The sequence below is a fragment of the Furipterus horrens genome, unplaced genomic scaffold, assembly GCF_987537825.1.
Source record: "Furipterus horrens unplaced genomic scaffold, mFurHor1.1.pri manual_scaffold_4, whole genome shotgun sequence".
Lineage (NCBI taxonomy): Eukaryota > Metazoa > Chordata > Mammalia > Chiroptera > Furipteridae > Furipterus > Furipterus horrens.
Window position 1 is genome coordinate 30,728,106 of NW_028327174.1, and position 25,685 is coordinate 30,753,790.

Below are 25,685 nucleotides of genomic sequence, written 5' to 3' on the forward strand. Positions count from 1 at the left end.
TTGATGCTTTTTTGCCCATATCACTGCTCTTACACAGTCAATGAAGACATTTCTACATTAGTAGTATTTGAAAACAGATTTTAACTCATGGTTTCTTTCTGGCTCCAACAATTAATGTGCATGACAGAGGATTAGATCTCCTTTACATCTCCATGCCAGAATACAACATAAATTAGGCAAAACTGAGAGATCCAGAGTATTTTCAGTATCATCAGTTGAATTGTAAAAAATTTCTGTAATTTCAGATTCTTAACTAATCCAAGTTCAATATACTTTCTTAAATATTCTCTAGAATGTGTTCTCAGATGTAATGATATGCTTCCATACTTGTTGCTATGGTATATCAATGGTTTAAAAATAACTATTATTTTTTACTACTAGCCTTGCCTGAATTCACTCTTGTAGTTGCCTGGGAGGCGGAAGGTCTAAATTGGCCTCACTCATCTGTCTTGGGTCTTGGGTCTTGGTGCTGACTGTTAGCTAAGCCATTCTTTCTGTATGGTTTTTCATCATTCAGTTGTTAGGGTTCTTTCCATGGTAGCCAGAGCATTTCAAGAGGAAAAGGCAAGACCTCCAAGTCTTTCCCCCAGATAGTATAACTTTCGCAACATTCTAGTAGTCAAAGCAAGTCAGGAGGCAAGCGCAGATTCAAGAAGTGGGAAAATGTATTCCATGTCTGGATGGGAGAATCTCAGGATATTGATGAAATAATCTGGAATTCTTATTTTTACATTCACAAAATTTTATTTTAAAATAGTGTTCTAACTTTTACTACCATAAAACTAAGTCTCAATGATAAAAAAAATGGTTTAAAATGCTGTTTTTAAGTTTTCATTTCTTTGCTGACATTTTAATCTGTAGCTGTAATTCACTCAGACTCTGAATTGCCCAACAAATATACACTTGTATCATAGTGATTTTAAAGAGAATTTTTGCATATTGCATTCATTGCATACTGTTGTCAGTTTGGTCAATAAGATTTGAAGATGTATTTAGTAGTTTATAATATGCCTTCGTTTATTCTGAGTATAATCAATACAGCACATCTCTCCTAAAATGTGAGCCTGATCAATATTATAATTTCCATCTTCACATTTGCTTTCTAATGTTTCTCTTTTAACCAGTAATTCACTTCTAGTTCCAGGGGTAATTCCACCTCCCCTAAAATATGTATAAATGTATATGAATGTAAAAGTTAAGCACAAAGCTTCCAAAGTATGTAACACAAAGACCAATAACAAGCATCTAAAATAAAAAAATAAGCATTAAAATATGCTGCCATATGTATTCTCATGAACAGAAGCAGAAAGCAGTCACTTTGAACGACACCACTGACGATGAATAGAAGCAGAGCAGTCAGGTGTGTATGCATCTGATTTGTCATTTCTTTGATGGCAGCCTCTGTATTCAACTGTATAGTTTCCTGCAAGAAGACCTGGGTCTGAATTTGGAGGGAATTTGCAGAATTTTTTAGAACTATATTATTCTTACTTAATGACGCATTCATTAGGCAGTCAAATATAAACAGAGGAAGCTTTATTCCAAGGTTAACACACACAAAAAGAGGTTGATGTAAGTGTTTGGATGGTCTCAAATATACTAAAATTGGGGGCTTAACACCTTTAGTGTGTACTAGTTGAATTTTTTAATAGTCAAAAATGTCTTTTCAAAATGAAATTCAAATCAAATGTTCTTACAATGCCTGTAGCTATATGAAAACCACTAATTTGGTCAAAACCTATTTTATAAGTAAACAATATAGCCCAAAGAAGTTAAGAATCTTGCTCAAAGAAGTAAGGAACTGGGGAAGAAGTCCACATCATGAGACTCCCAGCTCTCATTTTACTAGACTTTACCATTCCTTAGCTCTCTCTGATTTTCTTCCAACCTTGATTCTTCTGTCCTTAGACCTCAAATATCTAAAGAAGTTTGGAAAGAGAAGAGGAAAAGTTTCGTTAAGATCAAACAATAACACCATATTCACAGAACTAAAAATGGCATTGAAAAATCACTCTTATTCTGTCAAGTTTGTGTGCATGAGTATAATGTAAAACATCCCAGAGAAGATGCATTGCCATTGAAATTCCCCTTGGGCCAAGACAAAGTAAGTCCTCCTCACAGTTTTCATTGGCTTTAAGTTCTTTAAAAAAATCAGAGGGGAAAACTCTTGCTAACATAAATTTTCAAAGTCTATTCTGATTTTAGGGCTCCAATCCTCCTCAAACTATTTATTGATTTAATTTGTCAGTACAATACCATGTAGATGAAATCAAGATCTAGTCTGCCCAGTTTTCAAAAAGGACAATCTTCTACTCCCTCAAAGCTATAGAATTATTACTTTCCTGGACACAACTTGAAAGCTGTATGCCAAAAACTGAATAAAAAGAATAATATCTTTTGTTGAGGAGATTTTAGGAAACTAGGTACCGTAAATTGTTTCAATATTTCTAAAGGGCAATTTGGCAATAAGCATTAAAAAAAATGTCTTTTAAAATTGTGCAGTTCTTTTGACTGAGCAATTTTACTTCTAGCAATTTAACTTAAAGAAATAATCTCCCTGAATATATAAATTTCCCTATAAATATAGTGATCATAGCATGGTTTTTTTCACATCATCAAGTAGGCCATCACCTAAAATCACCTAAATGCCTGAGAACACAGAATTGGTTAAATTAACTATGTTATTTCCATATATGAGCCAGTTGTCAACAATGACTAAATGCTTAGTACTTGGAATGATACAAACCTGGATTCATGTCACACGGTACCTGTGTGACAATGACAAAGTTATTTAAATTTTCTAAGCCTCGGGTTCCTCATGTTAAAATAACCTTGGTGAGTTATTATGAGGATTAAATGAGTATTTAAAGTATAATATATCTAGCTTTAGTACACAGCAATGCTTAGTAATTTTTAGCAAATATTATTGTTGATATAATCAAATTACATCATAGCTATTAAACATAAAAGAATCTTTAATCTTCCTGAGACTAAGAGTTACAAAATAGTTTATATGATGATGCTAAATTGGTACACAAATTTATTTTTACATTGAAAAAAATACTGAAGACTTTGGCCAAGATGGAGGCCTATACAGACACGCTGTGTCCCCCTCCACAACTAAGAAGGGATACAACTACCTCAAAACTAGAGACAACCAGAAGTTCCAGAAAATTGAGCTGCATGGACGTCCAACAAAGATATAAAGAAGAAATACTCTTCCAAACAGGTAAGAGGAGCAGAGCTGAGGCGGAAAGGACATGGTGTGGTGGCAGCGGCAGCAGTAACAACAGCAGGCCAGTGGAAAGCACAGTGACACATTTTTAAAAATAGAGTGGGACACCTGGGAAGTGCTCCCAGCACCAGACCAAACCACACAGTTCACAGTTCCAGCACTGGGGAAAATAAAGCCTCATTGCTTCTGACTATGCAGACCAGTGGGGGTTGAGGCGGAGGCAGAAACTGCCAATCTCTCAGCAGAGTCCACTTGTTTAAAGGGCCCCCATGGTCCTAAAAGGTCCGCAGAGCCACCCACTCTGGAAACGATAGACAGGGCAACAGCAAGAGAGGCGACAGTCCCATATGGAAGTGGGAGAAGTGCCCAGAAAAGGAGCTAGGCTGAGCAAGTGGCATTGTTCCCTCTCAGACCCCTCCCTGACATACAGCGCCACCAGTGGTGAAACGGGTCACCCTGTAATAATGAATACTTAAGGCTCCACTCCTTATATGTAACAGGTGTGACAGCTCTACCTAAGACACAGAGGCAAACAAACACAGGAGCCTGTGAAGATGAGAGAAGTATGGCCCAAAAGAGGGAACGGATCAAGGTTCCAGTGGGAGAACTAGGCAACGAGGAGATAGCCAACCTAATAGACATTGAGTTCAAAACCTTGGTGTTAAAGATGCTCACAGGCTTGACAGATATGCTTAAGTATGGCAAATGCATAAGAGAAGAAGAGAAGCCTATGCTGAATGAAACAAAGGCAAATCCACACAAAACTAATAGTGAAGAGAAGGAAACTGGGATTCAAATCAATCATTTGGAACATAAAAAAGAAAAAAAGAGTCAACCAATACAGAAAGAGGAAACAAGAATTGAAAAAAATAAGGAGAGGTTTAGGAACCGCTGGGACAACTTTAAACATGCCAACATCCAAATCATAGGGGTGCCAGAAGGAGAAGAGGAAGAGCAAGAAATTGAAAGATTATGTGAAAAAATAATGAAGGAAAACTTCCAAAATTTGGTGAAGGAAATAGACATACAACTCCAAGAAGTACAGAAGGTCCCAAACAAGCTACACCCAGGGAGGACACACCAAGACACGTCATAATTAAAATGCCAAAGTTTTAAGATAAAGAGAGAATCTTAAAAGAAGCAAGAGAAAAGCAGAGTTACCTACAAAGGGGTGCCTATAAGACTGTCAGCTGATTTCTCAAAAGAAATTTTGCAGGCAAGAAGGGACTGGCAAGAAGTATTCAATGTGATGAAAAGCAAGGACCTGCAACCAAGACTACTCTATCCAGTAAAGCTATCATTTGGAATGGAAGGGCAGATGGAGTGCTTCCCAGACAAGGTAAAACTAAAGGAGTTCATCATCACCAAGCCATTATTATATGAAATGTTAAGCGACTTATTTAAGAAAAAGAAGATCAAAACTATGAACATTAAAATGACAACAAACTCACAACTATCAACAGAGCCTGAAAAAATAAAAACAAAAACAAACTAAGCAAACAACCAGACAGCAACAGAATCATAGGTATAGGGATCATTTGGGGGGTTATCAGCTGGCAGGGGGAAGGAGGAGAAATGGGAAAGTGGTGCAGAATTAAGAAGCATAATCGGTTGGTACAAAATAGACAGGGGGAAGTTAAGAATAATATAGGAAAGGATGAAGCCAAAGAACTTACATGCACAACCCATGGACATGAACTAAGGAGGGTGGCATTGCTGGAGGGAAGGCGGGTACTGGGCAGAGGGGAGCAAAAGGGAAAAAATGGGACTACTGTAACAACATAATCAATAAAATATACTTTAAAAAAAACTGGGAGATGTTTTTACACTGGAAGTATTTTAACATCAAAATGTTAAGAATTTCTCCTTCTAAATGTTCAAATTCTGGGTGATTTTAATTTTTCTACTGAATGTGTATTCCACATTTTCTACAATAAATAGTTTTATATGCAAAAAAAAAAACACTATTAAAAAGATAAACAAATCTTTCTATTAGCTTGCTTATTAAACTGCACGCTGGATTTTTCTCGTTCCATTTCTACATGAGGGGAAAGTAGACTGAGTGAGTCCATTGTTGAATGGGACTGCTCCCTACCACCCAAGGAGGGATCTTCCAACCTCTCTGTAAAACAAACTACAGCTCTTTTTTACGTTTTATTACCCTGTGGTTCTGTAGACAGACAGTGGTTTTCAAACTCAGAAACCTGAAAATTTTTCTGTATCTGTTGAGACGAGCATTTGATTTTCATCTCTCATTCTGCACTGCGGTGTATCATTGTTATTGGTTTCTCTGTGTTTAAATATCCTCAACATAGATCCTACTTGATTGTGGTGTATGATCCTTTCAATGTACTGCTGAATTTGATTTGCTATATTTTGTTGAGGTTTTTTGACTCTATACTCATCAGACATTTTGACCTATAGTTTTCTTTTCTAGTAGCGTCTTCTTTATCTGGCTTTGGTATCAAGGTAATGCTGGCCTCATAAAGTAAGTTTGGGAATGTTTCTGCCTCTTCAATTTTTTGGAAGACTTTGAGAAGGATTGGTATAAATTCTTCTTTAAATGTTGATATAATTTACCAGTGAATCTACTTGGTCCTGGGCTAGTTTTTGATTACTGATTCAACCCCCTTACTTATTATTGGTATGTTCAGATTTTCAGTTTCTTTATAATTTGGCTTTTATAGGTTGTGTGGTTATAGAAATTTATCTTTTTCATTAAGGTTGTCCAAGTTGTCAGTGCATAATTATTTATAGTAGTATTTATAATTATTTGTATTTCTGTGGTATAAGTGGTAATTTCTCCTAATTCTGATTTTATTTGAGTCTGTCTCTTTTCTTAGTGTAGCTAAAAACTTGTCACCCTTTTCTTGTCCCTGATCTTAGAGGAAAAAGCATTTAGCCTTTCACTGTTGAGTAAGTTGTTAGCTGTGGACTTCGCATACCTGGCCTTTATTATGCTGAGGTATATTCCTTCTATATGCATTTTATTAAGTCTTTATTATGAAAGGATATTGAATTTTGTCAATGTTTAAATCAAACATATGTTCATACTTTGCTTTAATTGTATGCTTACAGTTAAAAGCAATACTTTTAATGTATTTCCTAAGAAACACAGGAAAATAAATAATCTCATCAATTAATTTATGACATAATCATATCTGCAATAGATTTTTTAAATTTGGATTATTTCTTGTTTCCTTTGCCTGAGGAGATATAGCAGATAAAATATTGCTACAACCAGTGTCTTCTAGGATTTTTACAAGTTCAAGTCTAACATTTAAGTCCATTTTGAATTTATTCTTGTGTGTGATATAAGAACGTGGTCCAGTTTCATTTTTCTGCACATATCTGTCCAATATTCCCAATACCACTTATTGAATAAACTATCATTAGCCCATTTTATGAGCTTGCTTCCTCTGTCAAATATTAACTGATTATAAAGGTATGGGTTTATTTCTGGGTTCTCTATTCTGTTCCATTGATCTATGTGTCTGTTTTTATGCCAGCACCATGTTGCTTTCATTACTATGGCCCTTATAGTATAGCTTGAATCCATAGTGTGATTCCTCCAACTTTGTTCTTCTTTCTCACTGTTGCTACTCAGGGCCTTTTGTGGCTTCATATAAATTGTTGAAGTATTTGTTCTAGTTCTGTGAAATACATCATTGGTGTCTTGATAGGGATTGCACTAAATCTATAGGTGTCTTTGGGTAGTATGGACATTTTAATGATGTTAATTCTTCCTATTCATGAACATGGTGTGTGCTTCCACTTATTTGCATCTTTTTCAATTTCTTTCTTCAGCGTCTTATAATTTTTCAAGTACATGTTGTTTACATCCTTGGTTAAATTTATTCCTAGGTATTTTATTTATTTTAATGCAATTGTAAATGGTATTGTTTCCCTAGTTTCCTTTTCTGAGAGATCATTTTTGATGTATATAAATGCAACTGATTTCTGTATATTTATTTTGTATCCTGCTACTTTACTGAATTCAGTTATCAGTTCTAGTAGTTTTCTGGTACAGTCTTTAGGGTTCTCTATATACAGTATCATGTCTTTTTCACATACGCTTGTCTGCCTGTTGAAATCACATGTATGGTGTCTAACAGGAGGAAACCTGGCCACACACAGTTGCTCCACGTGTCTCACATAAGAGGACCCCTGAAGTCTTTATCTGTTGGCATGTGGAGACCCCTGCACACACTTTAGCAGCTGCTCAGCCTCCCTCCTCCATGTGGACCAGGATTGGTGGATCCTATCCCCTCTGAGGGATGTTAGGGTTTTTTCCAATTCCCAGCTCTTTCATCAGTGCTCTGATGGGTAGTCTGGAAAATGCATCTTTGAAAACTTGTGCAAGAATTTCTGTGGGGTGACCTCCCAAGACGGTGAGCACCTGTGGGACTTTGACGGGGTTCTGCACACTGTTCTCCCAGAGGAGAGGCCTTTCCCTTTTCTCCCCAAGGATCTGCTAGGGCCTCTGCTTCCTCCCTCTGTCCCCAGGGCTGGTTGCTGCCAGACCAGAAGCCTGCCATTCTGATGGTGATAATGATCTCTCCTCAGTGCTGACAGTGCGTGTGTCCCCATTGCAACACAGAGGTCGGACAACTCTGACATGTAGTGGCGTGTGCATTGCCTCATGCTGAAAGTGTGCATGCTTGCCTCTTGTCCCTTTAGAAAACCGATTTTCAAGAGTTTGCTGCATCACAGGGACGTTAAACCCTTCTCCAGTCTTGGGTTGTGAAGAATGCTTCCCAGTTTGTGGTCTGTCTTTCCAGACTTTTACATTTTTCTTGTTTTTGTTTTGGGCACAGGAAGAGCCAGCCATTGCCTGACTGGCTTCTGGCCCTGCAGACACAATTAGCAAAGAGGTCTCAACCCTGACATCATGCACACACAGACCAAAAGGGATTTTTTTTTTTTACATCTAATCTCAAATACATCTGGGATATTCCTTTCAAATAACAAAAATATGTGAGCAAACACAAAAAGGCACCTATTATAAGATTCCATTTATAGGAAACGTCCAGAAGAGGTAAAGAAGCAGAGACAGAAAGCAGATCAGAGTTGCCAGGGGCAGGAGGAGTGGGGAGTGAATCTTTTGGTGCAGGGTTTCCTTTTGGGGGGATGGAACATCAGCAACTACATAGTGGTGAGGCTTGCACAGCATCATGCATATATGTCATGCTCACAAATGGCACAATTTATAACATAAACAATAACTTTTATTTACTACTTCAATTGAAGCCCACCCTGAAGAAAAGGCAAACATGAAAATAAAAGAACGAGGTCGTGGAGGTGAGGTAAAACAACTTCTGGTGGGAGTAGGAGAGCTGGTTGAATAAAATCAGCTCCAGAACTGACTCGAATGTATTTTCCAGAGGCAGCTCTCCCTCCTTGGCAGGACAAGGGCAGGATCAAGGGAGGATTCTTCAGGCGAGTGTGGCAGGACCTCAGTTTGGTCAGGAGATGAAGTTCAGGCCGGACCCGACTCCAGACCTGCGGCAGGAGAGTCTGCGGGAGGTGGCGCTGCAGCTGAGGGCACGCACCTCTCTAGGACTGGCACGGCCTCCTGGTCTGCCCCAGCATCCGGCTGAGATGTGCCACATACAGGTGTTGAAGCAAGAGTGGCTCAGCCTCCTGGGCTCCTGCTAAAGATGTGACATGAAAAATGATAAAACACGTGCCTGCATTTCCAATCATTCCCCAAAAGACAGAAGAGAACTGGAGCTTTCCAGAGAAGCCTCGGCTCAGGACACAACCTGGGATGACTTCCTGATGTACATCAAACAGATGGATGGTATGAGGCCTGCCTTTGCTTCTGGCCAGCCTCTGAGGGCTCTTCCTGTGTATCTGATACCTAGTCATCCCTGTAAGATCACGCGGAAATCCTCCCTCATCCAACCAGGATCTCCCCAATTCTAACCCTTTGGCCCTGACTATTTGGCCTGCATGCCATCCGGTTGGGCTGCACGAAGGGCGGCACCCTGCTCCATGTGGGCTGCGCGAGTCTTCATCTTCCTGTGGCTCCTTGGAGGCTTCAAGGATGGTGGCATTTCCTGGGCAGGCAAGGGACATGCTTCCCCAGATGCCTCCCTGTCAACAGACATCTGTCTTGGTTTTACCCTCAGTGGCTTGGGAAACCTGCCCCACACCACTGGTGACAAGACAGGGATGTTCATTGATCAGTTGTTCCATCTGAATTGCAAGAGGAGAACATATCACTCACATGCCTCCATCTGCAATGGCCCTGCACAGACAGAACACAGCCAGAGCCTTCCAGAGAAGCTGCAACTAATGTTCCACCCCAGGGTGCCCTTTCCACAGAGAGGCCAGTAGATGGCTGGTTTGAGGCAGGTCTTTGCTTTTTGGGAGCCTGTTTCGGTGTTCAGTGTGTGTCTGACACCATCCGCTCACCACATCTCACCTTCAGTCCACTTTCATCCCATCCCCACCCTCCCACCCTGGGTGCCTGCCTTCTTAAGGTTCAGGTCATCAGGCCTGTTTTTGTTTTGTTTTTAACACGGGCACCATATTCCAGGTTAGAGACAAAAACTGTTAGGTTTGCGTTGAGCTTGGGCATCTCCGGGCAGGTAGCCTTCTCCATCCTGTCATTGGACCTTGTTCCCTAGACCACAGGTTGGCCAGAATCGCTTCAGGCCTGCTGTGGTCCTTGGTGGTGGGCAAATCTTCTCTTCGTTGTTTGTTGGAGATGAGATTAGTTTATTTGTTGACCAGCTGGTTCTCCTGGCTTTGTTCTGAAGTTGTGAGGAGAAAGGATCACCCACGTGCCTGCATTTCCATGTGCCTCCCACTGACAGACATAGGCCGAGCCTCCCAGGAAAGCCACAACCCAGGACCTACCTCAGCAGCTCCTCCCCACGGAGAGTCCAGCACATGGGTGGTCTGAGGCCGGTCTTGCTCCTGGCCAGCCACTGCGGGTGCTCCCTGTGTGTTTGGCCTCAACATCTCCCCACAAGCTTCCTTGCACCCTCACTGCCACTCCCACCCCTACTTCCCCCACCTTCTCACCTTTGGACTCCAACTTTTTGGGTTCCAGGTCATCTGATCCTATTTGTTAAATGTGGGGAACTTGCTCCATGTTGGTTTTGGAAATCCTCTTTCTGTGGAGTCTGAGCAGCTTCAAGCAAGATGTTCTTTCTCATCCACGAAAGGGCCCTCTTCCCCAGGTTCCTGGGTGGCAACAGTGATTTCAGGGTGCTCTGGGTCTTGGTGGTGTGGTGCTCCTTTCCCCCACTGGTGGAGATGGGCCTTGGGTCTTCAGCGACCACCTGTTGCTCCTCCATGACCTGGGATGAACTCTGCAATGACGGTGACCAGTAGCTGGTTGAAAGGTCTCAAGCCCTACTCGGCCCTTGTCGCTGCTGCTTCTGCCCACTGGACCTTCCACTTCAGGATCAGGCCCAGACTGTGTTTGCATAGACCCCCACCCGGAAAAGTTAGATTCACCTCCAGGACTGGGGATAAACCTCAGACAGCGGACCCCATCCATACTCCACTTCCGCCCAGCAGGCTTGACCTGGAGTGTGAGCATGACTGTCCAACCTGGGTTCTCACCTGCTTCCTCTTGGGGCATGCCTTTCCCATGTGAACCCCCTTCTACATATACACATGCACACATGTACATAAGTAGGTGACACAGGTGTGATCTGAGTGGTGGCCTGAACAAAAGCACCCTGGGCCTCCCTGTATTACCTCTGGGTTCTGCCATGGAAAGGGCTACAGGTGTCTAGGCTGAGTCCAGACCCAACGGTGACTGTGGCATAAAATTCTATCATCACTGCCACTTTTGAGGCCATGGCCTAGGCAGGCGGAAACAGGACATGTATTCTGTGCAAAAGTCCCTAACCAAGCAAGCAGGGTAGGGGCAGTTTTAGAATGTGGCTGCCTGGTTACCAGGGTTCCAAGTTCAGTTGGGCTCTATCATCAGGAAGCGAGGTCACTGCCTGGGTTCCTTACCCTGAGCATCTCTTCAAACAAGAGCAGTGACTTCACTTCCTGACGATCAGTGACCTTACTGCACTAAGCAGTAGTGTTCTAAAACTGCCCCACCCAGTGCACTGGGCTAGAGACATTGCCACCAAGAATGTCTTCTTGTTGTCTGCCCATCTCCCAAGGCCGCTGGAGGAGCAGCAGCTGGTCCACGAACACCCCAGCCCTGTCTCCACCAGTGAGGGGCAGGTGCACCACACCACCAAGGGCCAGGGCAGGCCAGAAGTGACTCTGGCCCCCTGGGCATCTAGGAAACCAGGGTCCATGGATGGCGGAGAAGGACTCCTCCTCTGAAGACACCCAGGATCTCCAGGAAGCTCATGATTTCCAACTCCAACCTGGAGCCCAAGGAGGTAGAGACCAAAGGTGAAAAGGTAGGAAGGTGGGGTTGGGACAGGGGATGGAGGTACCTCTGAGCTTATGGGGAAGGGCTGGTGCCAGACACACAGGGAGCACCTGCAGAGGTTGGTTGACCAGGAGCAAAGACTGGCCTCAGCACCCATCTGCTGGACTGCTGGTGGGAAGGTCATTTTGGAGTCGGTCCTGGGCTGCAGCTTCTCTGGAAGGTTCTTGCTGTGTTCTATGGGGCGGGGGGGTGGGGGGGAGCGCACATGGAAATGCAGGCATGTGGGTGATCTTTTCTTCTCTCAAAACTCCAGTGTGAGCCCAGGAGGCAGAGCTAGATCCTGCTTTAACACCTGTCGTGTATGCTGAGGAGCAGACCAGGAGGCTGCCCCAGACCTGGAGGGGCGTCCACCTCCAGAGGTCATGCCACCTCTAGCTGCTGCTCCAGCTGCAGCTCTGGAGCCGAGGCCCACCTGCGCAGTTTCTCCTGACCTGACTGAGGCCCCACCACCCCTCACAGAAGACCTCTCCCTCAAACCTGCTTCCTGCCACAGAGGAGGAACTGTCTCTGGAAAATGCATCAGGGTCAGCTCTAGAGCTACATTTTGACCCAGCTCTCCCTCACCCATCAGAAGAATTTGTTTTACCTTCATTTTTTAACCTTTTTCTTTCATTTTATTTATTGTTCTTTTTTTTTTTTTTTTTTTTTTTTTTTTTTGCGCCATGGCATGATTCAGTTTTTTATTTTATTTTTATTATTTGGGGGTTTTGTGGGGGTCTATATTTTCTTTTTTTTCCCCTTTTTATCCTTTACTTTACCATGGTGTGATTCATTTTAACTTATAAATAAAGGTTATTGTTTATATTGTAAATTGTGCCATTCCTGAACATGGAAAGAATTAGAGTTGGGGCCATGGGGGATTTGAAACAGCAACATAATATTTAATAAAATGTGAAGTTAAATTAATGCTGTTTTTGACCTTGAAAAAATAATATGAAGAATAAAGGAATAAATATCTAACAATTATTTCAATTTGCAGTAGGAATTCATAATTTTCTTTTTGGCAGAACACTGAAATTACACAATAAACATTAATGGGATTTTAAAATGAGAATGCAGGAGTAAAAGTAAAACCATGTTTAACTTTTAAAAGAATACAGACAGGTTAGCCCCTAAATAATTAGTTTTTGTGCTTTCTTGGTAGACCTGGATGGCAAATTGCCTTTCTGCAATTATGGTGACTTTCTTTAAGTAAAGGCTTACATCTGGAAAGAAAACTCTTCATTCACTGAAAATAAAAATAGTAACAATAAGCTTTAAAATGTGTACCATATATTTTTGCACATCAAAAAAAAAATTTATGAAATTACACAGTTGTACAAAATCCCTTAGGCTATTCACTGTAAAAAAAAAAAAAAAAAAAAAAACCTAATTCAGCATTCATGTAAGATGAACACTGCTTTTATTGCCCTATTGTTTGCAGACCTTTTTTCTGAAATATGACACTATACTTCTAAATCTCTGCTCTTTATTAGTTCCTTTTCTATTTAGAAAAGATTAGGTCACACTTTCTTAGCAAATGACAAATTTTCAGCGTTAGACATTTGTTTTTCCCCACCCACTCTTCTATTTCAGAGTATTACTTTCTTCCAATAGTCTGATTTTGTCCTTGTTTTCCCAGTAAACTTTTAGCCAGGGCCTTTAATTTTATTTCACATTTGCTAACCAAAAGCACATTTCCATTACAGTTTTGTTCATACTATTTTTCAAAGGATATTTCCCATTCAATTCTTCCCTTTCGACTGCCCTACACACACACACACACACACACACTACTACTACTAACACCACCAATAACAACACCAACACCAACAACCAAAACCAGCTACAACAAAAAACAAGATCTTCCAGGCTGAATGCCATTCAATTGCTTCCAGGAATCTAAGCAGGCTGAGAGCAGAACCCAGCCCATGTTTACCAGTAGTAGCTAAGCTGATTGGCTGCTGATTTAGAACAGACCTAACCTGTGTTTCTGGAAAAAGGAAACAAAGCTTCTGTAATTAACAGAAGGTGGTTGTTACACCCTAACAAGAAAAGGAAAGGGCTGATTCCATCGACTTATTTCTTATTCTAGACAAGGGGGACTGTTGAACACCTGCTAAATTCTAGTTTAGTGGACAAAGTAACGTTTCCTCAAATTATGAAACAGTGCAGTGTGATAAGACTAATCTGATACTGGACTCCTGCATAGAGCTAGTACTACTTACTGTTTTCTCTTCGCCTCCACTAGATGTGGCAAATGGAAACACTCCATGTGGAGGCCCCGCATTGCTATGACTTCCATCGTGGGATTCAGTACGAAAAAGTCCATTTGGGTCTGAAATTAAGCCTTTATTGGTAGGAATGCTGATGTACGGACATTTTATCTATCCTATTCTTTTACTTTATTTCTCGATGTGTTTAGAAGCCAGAAGGAGAAGGGCACTATTTGGTGGATCTTCAAGAAGATTCCCAAAAGTGGTTGATTGGCTGCTAACACTGAGAAATAATGCAAAAGAAAAGGAATTAGGGGACAGAAAAAATATATATACAAAGGAATGGCTTTTGATGAGGTCAGGACAGGTGACTTGGGGTTTATATTTTAGTGTATGGATGGGACATTCTGACCTCAGTGGCGTGTAGAGGCTTCTATTAGCCAAGCTGATTTAACAGATGGGCAGAATCCTGCTATCGCCTGTGAGTGAAGTTTTGAGTTTTTGTTCACGCAGAATGGTGGCTGCAATTTATGACAGTTTTGTCCAGAAATGAACAGCTATGTCCATAGATGCAGGAGCTACAGGGGGCTCTACATATGGGTAACTTCAGGCAAACACCTCTTGGTCCACTGAGGAAACCACTGAGCCTTGCAAAGGTTGCAGGACTCGCGAATATTAATCTTATAAACAAATGCGTTAGTCAGGTGGGTCTTAGCAAGAATAAGGGCAGCCCCAGGACGCAGACTGCTATGCTTACTTCATAGATGCAGCTTTCTTTCCGCAGGACAAGAAAACATCCAACTAAGGATAAAGAGCCTCAGGGCACAGGTTTTTGAGACATGAAGGAATGTTAACACATTTTGCTATTTTTACCTTGTTTCTCAGCCAGGGCTGAGACTAAATTAGACAGATGAGTACTTGGTGTGCACTGAGCACTAAGGAGACTCAGCTTCAATGATTTGCTGCTAATTTAAGAAACCTGCTGCTCCAAAGTTCATTCAGCATTGAGGCTTGGGAGGGAGGAAGTGTGGAGTGCCTGCCTAGTCTTGACATCTTGTGGCTTGTGCATGGTTTTAAGTCATTCCCAACCACATGATCTCAAGTTGACTCTGGACATGTTAATTATAAATGAGGGAGAAACTTCTCAGCAGACAAGTTTCTTAGTTCTAAGGAGCTCAGTGGAGAAATAGAAATAAAAAGGTTTTGAATATAGTGTATGGGGGGAAAAAAGGACACTTTAAATGAGACCAAGTGGCCAAACTGCCATCATTGCAAATTTCTGAGTTTTGCAATGTCTCATATGCCAATCTCAAATAAAAGTGGCAGAATGCAAAAGCAGATTTTTACCCTCACCATGGTAAACACACAATGCCAAAGGTAACATCTCTCTGGGAGACTTCTTCCCATTAAAATTTTAAAGTGAAGATTTGAGACAGTTGGGACTTTTTCAGATGAGAGTCTCCATAGCAGGAACCAAGAGTCAGGTGTCTTAGCTTTGTTTCTTACAATTATTTACTTTTTTTTTTTTACTTTTAATCCTTGATTAATAATTGTCTTTAAGACTAAGGGCAGTTGGCCCTGACCGGGTAGCTCAGTTGATTAGAGCATTGTCCTGATACACCAAGGTTGTGAGTTTGATTCCCAGTCAGGGTATATACAAGAAGCAACCAATGAACGCATAAATAAGTGGAGCAATAAATCAATGTTTCTCTCTCTCTCTCTCTCTCTCTCTCTCTCTCCTCATTCCTCTCTCTTCCTCTCTCTCTGAGATCACTTTCTAAAAAAAGGCTAAGGGCAATTAGAGTTACCTTCAAGATAAATTGAACAAATTTTTATTTGTTTTGTTTAAAGGTTTTTAAAATTTATTTTTAGAGAGAGGGGAAGGGAGCAAGAAAGAGGGGGAGAGAAACATCAATGTGAGAGAGAAACACCAGTAGGTTGCCTCCTGCATGTGACCCCACTGGGAACCAAACTCACAACCCAGGCATGTGCCCTGACAGGGAATCAAACTGGAGATCCTTTGCTTTAAGGGACAATGCCCAACCAGCTGAGCCACACTGGTCAAGGCCAAAGGTGGAATATCTGTATAGTACTTGTAACTTGAAACTAAACTATTCCAAGTATAAGTTTGAGAACTACACTTTTATAAACAGCATTTGGAGTATACTTTTTATATGTGCCCTTTCTTGAAGTAGCCCCTCCCATGTAGTATAGTTTATTTATTTGTTTCTGATTATATTATCATCTGCATTTCTCCTAGCTTTCTTTTCCTGGACTTTAGCTCATATTTTAATGTCAGCTAAGATAAATATTGTATACAGAAAAAGCTGACGATCATTAAACAGAACAAATGTACTACAGAATGATTTTACCTCCATAACACCAACTCTTTTTTAAAAGAAGGAAATGAAATGTAATGTAAATGCCACATTTTTAATAAAACATCACCTTTTTAAAAAGCAGTTTAGGATCTCAAGGGAATTTGTTTAGTTTTAGAGAACACTGCTGTTACAAGTATTGCTACACCGTTATGTCTCCGCCGAGCTTCTCAATTAACCGGACAACACAGTTTATGTATTTTCCCAGCCAGCAAAGAAATATCTGTTGGCCCTTCTTCAACAATTGCTGCCTTCACTTGGTGAGACTGCCAAGTCACCAGGTGGTAGGCTGTGGCAGAAAAACCAAGGCGACGACAGACGCTCTTCTCATGGTCCTATTCACCTATAACCAGCACATTTGCAGCTAATCATCCTGGAGATCTCCTAAGCCCCCCGGTACCCTAGATTTAGAATGTAACAGACTTAACCTCGATTACAGGAGAAGGACTCCACCTTGACATAATTCCATTGCTCTTAACCAAGATTAAGTTTTACTTTCCAAATGAATCCAGGGCAGGCAGAGAAGCCCATTGCTATCCAAAATCATCACATAAGACCTCATCTAAGCCTAGGTGGAAATAGTCAGATAGAGTCTTAAAACATCACCTCTTTAGTGATTCATCTAAATTGATTCTTGCACCTGAAAATAAGGTGAACTTTTGAGAAAAGGTGTGGATTGGTGAAGGAACTTGCCTAAGTTAGAACTCAGGGAGTGTGGCCCTAGTCCCTGCTCTAGACTTTTGCACATTTACTTACATTTACACAGCCTCCCCGCTCCTTTACTGCACTGCTCCGCCTCCCTCCCTGCAGAGGGGTAACAAATGGGGCTCCCCTCCTCTACTGAAATCTGACAAACTAGAGACCCCAGTTGCGTCCCACTGACATCTAGACCGATCTGTAGAAGCCCATTGCTCTCTCCGCTCCCTCATCCCAAATCTGGTCCCAGAGTAGTCACCATATTCTAGGTCCTCCAGTCATTGTTGTCCAGGGAGGCGTATGCTGTCTGGGAAGAAAGGTACGGATTTCTGCACATGCCTCTTTGGTCTCTCAGATGTGTCTCTATTTGTAATGCAAATTAGACATTATAATGGTAAACTTTCTCAAGGGCAAGGTTATTATGTTTTCTATTTTTTTTTTTGCATTTCCCATGATGACAAGTGAACAGTAGGTCTTTTATAACGTTTTTGTTAATATGGATTTAAAATTATTCTCTTTGCACACCTACGTATTTTTTGTATATGTCCTTACATGAGTAAAGATGTCAAATTTCATGAAGAAGTTATAGACTTTTATATTTAAAGCTTCCTCTCTTTACCCTCCAGGTTGTTCTGGAATTGGCTGATATGATTTTGTTACTTTACTGCCAGACACTAGTACATCAGTGTCACATAGGAGTTCATTTCTTATATTCATATGAAATGACTTACATAACAATTTCTCTAGCCTTTCAACATACCTTTTGTCTTTAAAGACTAAGAAGAATCAGAGCCTCCATTCAAGAGAATGCAGGGAGCCCATCCTCTCCCCCAGACTTTATGAAGATACTCAGTAAGTTCTCACATGTCTCACAAATCCATCCTGATGTTTTGTGACACCTCCTCTGGGCTGCTGCTTCAGATTTCTCCACTGATCACGCCTGCCTGTAGCTCTCCAGGCTCCTTAGCCTCCCCAAAGTGTAGACACAAATTCCCCCCAAAGGATAAAAATAGATTCCCCTACCTTGAGTTAGGAGAACACAGCTAACACATCTTTGCATACCCTACTAAGGCTTGAAGAAGATGTAAGGGATTATAGTTTCAAAAAAGGAAAATGAGAACACTGACATGAGATGTTCACCCTAGAATGTAGGGCTCACTGACTTCCTTTTGCAAGAAAGCACTTACTATGCCGAAGGAGGGAATCACCTAATGGGTTCTCTCTTTGGGCCCCAGTCAGCTTTCCTGTTCACAGAATCCACTTAATCCCTCAGCCGAACAGCCGAACGTTCCTTTATTTATTTCTTTTTCTCTCAAGTACCACATCCCCAACCCCTGCCTCAGATTCAGCTAGAGGAAGCAAGCCAGGTCATATAATTAAAAATCTCTTCTGAGAAGCTCATAGGTCCCCTACACACACACACACACACACACACACACACACACACACACACACACCCTCAAAGAATTCAAGAGACTTAGGGATCTATTTTTGGGAATTATGACTTTATCAGTGGGCTTCTTTCTGGAAGGGTAATAGTGGGTCTGAATTTACAGATACTCAACTAAAAGAAATATTATTTACTTAATTCGCAAATACCTAACTCATGAAATATGAGTGCTTTTGAAACAAAGGAAGATGATGTTCTAAAACAAGTTCACCTTACATTTGCAAAGGAGTTGCAGTGAGAAATGCTTGATGGTTTAAAACATGTTATTTTCTCTCCTACCATCAAGAATTTAGAAATACTAGGATCTATCATTCTAGATCACCTCCACCAGCGCATCACAAACCCTCTTTTTCTTAAGCACAGCTATTCCTATAAGATCTTTCCCTTTTGTATACAGAAGAGTTTTAAAGATTTGTATTTCTACCTTTTCTTACAGTTAAGCACTATCCTATCACAATGAAACTTTTTGGACAATTCCTAAGAGCCTTCATATTTATATTCTTGGAGCTCTGAATTGCTAGAAGCTTTGGCTGGTATTAAGTTAGTAAGGGACTGACTTATGAATTACTTAAGTAGTAAATTTCAGAAAAGAACCTATTACTTAGAAAGAGGGAATGGAGTATGTGGCATTTTGTTGGCAAAAGAGTCACTCTGAAAAAAAAAATCTGTGAGCCATTATTTTAAGGGAAGCTTGTGCTTATTCATCCATTGAACGTTATATTCTCCTGATGGGTATGGTAGGTTTAGTCAGAAAGAAAAACAGCTTCGAGAAGTTCTCTACCCTTCTTTGAATTCTGACTATTTTTGCAATAGAGAGCTAGTATTCTACTATCTTAACTACTTGCTTTGTGCACTATAAATATTCCTATATTAGGAACCTTAACACTGAGTCAGTAAGAGTTGAAGGAGGACAGAGGAAGATAGATAGGTGATAGATAGATAGGTAAGTAGTTAGATAGACAGACTTATTGTTACCGGACAGGAGACCTGGCTCCAATGTGTCTACCTTGGTCTGGCTGCAAATGTGTAGGTTCTGGACTTAGTGCAGGAAAGGCTTCACACGAGTCCAAGTGATTTGTGAAAGTATTGGGTTGGCCAAAAAGTCCATTTAGTTTTTTCTGTAAAAGACACATTTTTCATTTTCACCAATAACTATTGATTTTGACATTTTGAGTATGCTGACAATCTCCTGCATGGTATAATGTTGATTGTTCTCAATTAATGTCTCAGTTTGATCTCTGTCAACTTCAACTGGTCTACCAACCTTAGAGCATCGTCTGGCAAGAAATCTGCAGCACAAAACTTCACAAACCACTTTTCATGTCTGATCAGTCACAGCACCTTCTCCATACACAGCACACATCGGTTTTTTGTGTTTCAGTTGCATTTTTACCTTAAAAAAAAAAGATTTTATTTACTTATTTTTAAAGAGAGGGGAAGGGAGGGACAAAGAGAGGGAGAGAAACATCAATGTGTGGTTGCCTCTTACACACCCCCAACTAGGGACCTGGCCCACAACGCAGGCATGTGCCCTGACTGGGAATTGAACTGATGACTCTTTGGTTCACGGGCCAGCACTCAATCCACTGAGCCACACCAGCCAGGGCTTTTACCTTTCTTGAAATAATAAAGCATAATATGCCAATAATATTGGTATTTTCTTCCATACTCAATACTAAAATGGCTACACAAAAATTCACAAATTTTGATGTTTTTTTTTTTAATTCATGCTGATATGACAGCTGTTGCAATACGATCTAACAAAATTGTTTCAAATGAAGTTAAAAAAAAACTAAGCCCTACTAGAGCCGTCATATGGGAAAAACCAAACGAACTTTGGCCAACCCTCTAAGTTTATTAAAACTGGGATAGTGGAAGCAACAGGAGAACCTAAGCAGGGCTGCCTGAAAGAAACGAGCCTTGGCAGGCCTGCTTTAACACACTAAGAAGTCAGAGTAAAGGTGGCCTTGAGGACAGGGTCAGGGGGTTAGTCCGGGATGAGCTGCCCATTGCACCCCTGGTTGCAAGTCTAAAGGGGACCATTAGAGTTTAGAAGATGCATGTCTGTAGGGGAAGAAGAGGCGAAGAGGGAAGGGAAAGGCATAGGCATGCTCCTGGATAGGAGTGTGCACCTGGGGCCTTCGTTTTGGGAGTTTTTAAAGGCTGGGAGCCTAGGGTAGGTCTTGGGTGAGGATCTCAACAGAATATTTATCAGCTTTATGCTGATGTACCAAAATGAGATTTATTCTCTTAATTTCATCCATCCTTGGGCATGGTTGGTAAATGACACTAATTAGGTTTTTGCTGTCTTTCTCCCTAAGTAGGGTGATTTAAACTACAGTTTTTACCATCTGGTTGGGAAGGAGAAGTGCAAACTATTTACACTTAAGTGTCCCTGGTTTAGGGCAGATAGGGTTTACTAGATGGTGTAAACGGTTGTTTAACTATCAGTCTCAGTTTTCCTATTCCACTTGTCCCGGCTTACTAACTTGCCTCAATATGATATATAATATATTATATATTACATATAATATACATACATATATATATGACTATATTCCTTGAAAAATACCAAATGAAGGCAAAAAGGTTTGGGCAGTGTCTCAACAAGCTAATCATGTTTTAAAGTCTGTCTTATAGTATATCTGTGCAACCTGCAAGTGAATCCATTGTTGACATGCTGAAATTCCTGATAAAATTTGATTACCCAGCATATAATAAATTTCAACACTAGGGACAAAAAAAAAAATAGATTTTTAGTGAAAAAATTTATTTATTTATTTATTTATTTTTGGCTGAAAAAATTACACTTTGAAGTATAATTTTAGGAAATGCAATTTGTTTTATACTTATGTACCTAACTCTAAGACAAACCTTATTGTTCTATTTTTACTAAAAAGAAGTTATACAAATGCTATACATATACATTACCAAGTACTTAAAATCTTAGTTGTAATTATACCTGAACTTCTGATGAATACTCAGGGATGGCAGAGACATGCCTGAACAGGTAAATCAGCACATAATTAAATGACATCTGTGTCCTGAGTATTGCAATCTTATAAATCTCTAACTATGACTACTTTCTATTGCACAATTTTTAGAGCAGTAAATTTTTTCAATGTTGCACAAACATGATAAGGACACGAAAGACTTATTTTTTTTCCCTCTGGCCACTGAACTTTCATGAGAATGTAATGAGAACCTTATTTCTTACCACAACAACCCCCACGTTTGACTGTGTTGCCCAATAAAGACCAGATTTTCCAAATATTATGTTTTAGCTGGGTCTGCAACAATCACAAGTCAGGAAATCTGTGCATATGGTAAGGTTTATCTTAATAATATTTTGAACTGAATATAAACAAGCATATTTAAAATTACAATATCCTAAAAAACAGAGCTCAATAGTTTGGTTTTATTTGCATGTGCCACACTGTCCATTTTAAGTAATTAAACTTTATTGTCCCCTAAATCTTTTTGAGGTGAGCGAGTCATTCTTCAAGAAAAAAGTTTGTGGGAAAAAAGGAAACTTTCATTACCCTCCATGGGACTTCTTTTTTTCTGCTTCAAATGGGACAAAAGTAGTTCTTAGATGTAATTTTACATAATTTCAGTGGCATGTTGAAGTATGGGAAGTAAAAGATTTTTATGTTATTATTAAGTGTATTGTATAAGTAAGCAAACATAAAGATAGAGCTATTATGTTACTGTACCATTATTCTAATGTTTTGTCTTCATTTTCAATACCTGGAGAATATCAAATGTTCCCTGTATTATAATGTAAGATTGGTTGTGTTTGTTATTATTGTTTTAAGATTGTATCTATTTCTCTAATAGAGAAAGATTGTTTTGATAAATAAATTTGTAATTGTAAGACAAAACTTTTAGTAAATTAAAATTTTACAGAAAAAGTTCTGATGGCACCCGAAAGGAAAGATTTGACTGATATGTAAATGTGATTACTTATGAATAAAAGCAAAAAATATACTACATTCATTTTTAAGTAAGACAAGATAACTGAGCTAAGGTATGTAACCATTGCAAATGCCACTGAAGCATGGCAGATGTTTTATTTCAGTCTACCCATTCATGTTTCCCACTTTCAGGTTAATTTCCAGGCTTTTTCTCCAGAATGATTTCTTAAGGCTACATGTCTCTTGCTTTGGGACAGGATGCTGTGGCTCCCCTACTGTTAAGTCTATTCTCTGGGGTGGCCAGACCTCAGCTGAGGGCAAATCGTTCTCAGAATCATTGCTCTGTTCCCATGACCTGGACCTGATTAAACAAATTACAGTGGCAAGCCCAGAAATATTCCTCTAACCAGTTAGGCAGAAACTTGGGACCTACGCAAGAGACAAGTCATGAAGGAAAGCAACAAAGTAGAAATGATCTTTTCAAGCACAAGGATCGAAAACTAACATTATAAAAAAGGGGCAGAATTCTCTAAGACTGGATGGTGATGGTGAACAGCAGCATGAAACAAATAACACATCATGAAATGATGAGCAATTCCAGACTCACTTACAATAAGTTTACGAGCAAACCTGACACATCAACTAGTTGAAATGTTCCAACTGCCGAATCTATGAATCTAACAAAAGAAATAGAATAATAACTAGTGCTTAAATCCCATATTAAAAACTGCCCTGCCGCACAACTCTATCCAGCCTATGTTTTGTTTTCATAACTCATTTTCTTTGTCTCTATGTCAAATTGGCCACAGTCCACCTTGTTTTAAAAGTTCATCACCCCAGATCAATCCTGCTGGTTAAAATAAGCAATCTTTCCACAACTTGTAAACATAAAACTTGCCTGGAAAGAGCCTGCTTGTCTTTCCTTTGTAAATGTTAGTCATTTCCAAGTTAACAGTAGACTTGAAATTCAATTCAGTGTGGTCATACATGATTTCAACTGACTTTAAAATTTTTAATAAAAAACTAATAAAATCATTAACACAAAAGAAGGTATGGACATTACTTCATCAATATTCAGAATGGATATTTACAAGTGTTCCCAAATAAGGCAAGTCATAGAAGTTTGATTTAATACAATATTATTATTCTGTCCCACAACTACTTTACATTGGGAGATTGTATCCATAGACAATTTCAAGGTCAAACTCTTTGTGATATCATTTTTATATAGTTAAATGAATTATTTAACAAAAAGATATATATCTTTCTTCTTCTTGAGAATATAATTCAGCCAAGCTGCAATCAATCAATGTATCCATTTAATAGTCATTTATTGGGCATCTTTGTATACTGGACCTTGGTTAGCAACTAAAAATCATAGACAAGACCAATATGTTTCAAACCCATTAGAAGAAGGGAGATTTCACCAACAGAAAAAAGCTTTGTTTTCCCACAGTTTTGTGAGGAGAAGCTCTTTCTCATTTTCACTAAATGGTGAGGCCGAAGATCCTGGAGAAAAAGGAAATGAGAAGAGAGTATGTATCAGTACTGAAGTCTCTACCTGGGGCTGGGGAGGCACTAACAGTTCTGTCCTTCCTTCTCTCTGGAAATTGTAACAAAATGAGGATAGAAGATGAGACAGTGGCTCAGCATGGAAATCAAACAGGGAAAGCCTCAAAGACTCCTGCCTTTAACAATGTGGTACCCATGAGCGTTTTGTTATATATATATATATATATATATGTATATATATACATACATACATATATATTTGTTATGGCTCACATTTCCTTCAAGTGTAGTGTGCTTTCTGTTCATCTTAAATTGCATATTAAAAAACAATAGTAAGCAATAAGAATAGTTTTGCCCTTAAAGATGGTTCATAAAGTAATATCTATTTCAAAAGGATTATTTCTCTTTGAATCAGTCTATCTTTATAGCTTGTATCTCTAGGTTATAGTAACCATCAATACAGCAAATGACATTTTTTTCTTTAATATTAACAGGATTTATAAGCATCTTTTATCAGACAACAAGAGAAATCTTATATTTATTATGTGTTTTATAATTTAAAAACACTTTCACATACATTATCTCATTTGATTAACAGCCCTGGCAGGTTAGCCAGGACCTATTTATCTATCCCTGCTTTAAAGAAACTGAGATTCAGGGAGGTGATGAAACTTGCCTGAGGCATCACAATAAATTGTAAAGAGAGCTAAGATTTAAACCCAGACCATGTGTCTTTCAGCCCAGGTCATGTGACCAACGATCTATTTCCATGCTCTGTTTCCTATAACAGTATGACCTTGAGTGGATTGATAGTACTATGACTTTTATTCATCAGTGCTATAGATGTTGATAATATAGATAGTTTTGTCCTCTTTTTAGTTAGTATCTTATACGTGATAGGTAATAAATAAAAAGTCACTCAGTATTACTTTGCATAAAGCAACCTGAAAAATAGGGTGAAATCATCGTGTACATAGTATCACATATGGCAAAAAAGAGAAGAAAATAAAAGGGCAATGGTCCATAAGAAGAGGTTTTTAAAGATTGTTTATTAGGAGAAAAGCATTTCATCTGAAATTTTAATGAAATAATTACCCTCTTAGAGATTGGCTAATATATTAAACATCCTGGAATAACTTATGTACTTTTTAAAAATATCTATTTGGTAAAATGTAAAGAACTATTTACTAAGCTTTTTAGACACTAGACTTTTTAGTGACTCCTGTCTAAACTATGTCAACAAAATTCTCTATTTGATCCCTTATATTGTCCTCCAAAAGCAACACGTCTAACAACTTAGACTACCACTTTGGGAAAATTGCTCTGCTCTCTATTGACATATTCAGATATTCAAATGAATAGAGGTAGAACAATTTTTGAAAATGTTCAAGTGTTTACCTCAATTCACCAGCATATATGAAGTACCAGATCCCTGACCCTGGGCAATACAAAGACCAATAGAACACTTGGTCTACGAACTCAAGAAAATTGTAAGAGCGGACTTCTGGCCAAGATGGAGGTGTAGACAGACATGCTGCGTCTCCCTCCACCACTAAGAAGGAATACAACGACCTCAAAACTAGAAACAACCAGAAGTTCCAGAAAATCAAACTGCATGTAAGTCCAGCAAACAAAGAGTTAAAGAAGAAATACTCACCCAGACAGGTAGGAGAGGTGGAACCGGGGCGGTGTGGCAGCAGCAGTGGCGATGGCAGCAGCAGTGGCAGTGGTAGGCTGGCAAAAAGTGCAACCACACGTTTTCGAAAGTCAGAAGGGACACCTGGTGAGTGTTCCCAGCTCCTCACTGGACCTCGAAGTTCACAATCCCAGCACCAGGGAAAATCAAGCCTCATTGCTTCTGACTGTGCAGACCAGTGGGG

The 25,685-nt window shown here is 39.7% G+C and overlaps 1 long non-coding RNA gene across 1 annotated transcript; it reads right to left on the minus strand.

Annotated features, from left to right (window-relative positions):
• Positions 1-1,744: 1,744 nt before the first annotated feature.
• Positions 1,745-25,685, minus strand: LOC150011465 (uncharacterized). Its single transcript, XR_016510658.1, has 3 exons — positions 25,463-25,685; positions 19,641-19,769; positions 1,745-1,919 (listed from the first exon to the last, which is right to left on the minus strand). It is a non-coding gene; the product is annotated as an uncharacterized LOC150011465 (long non-coding RNA).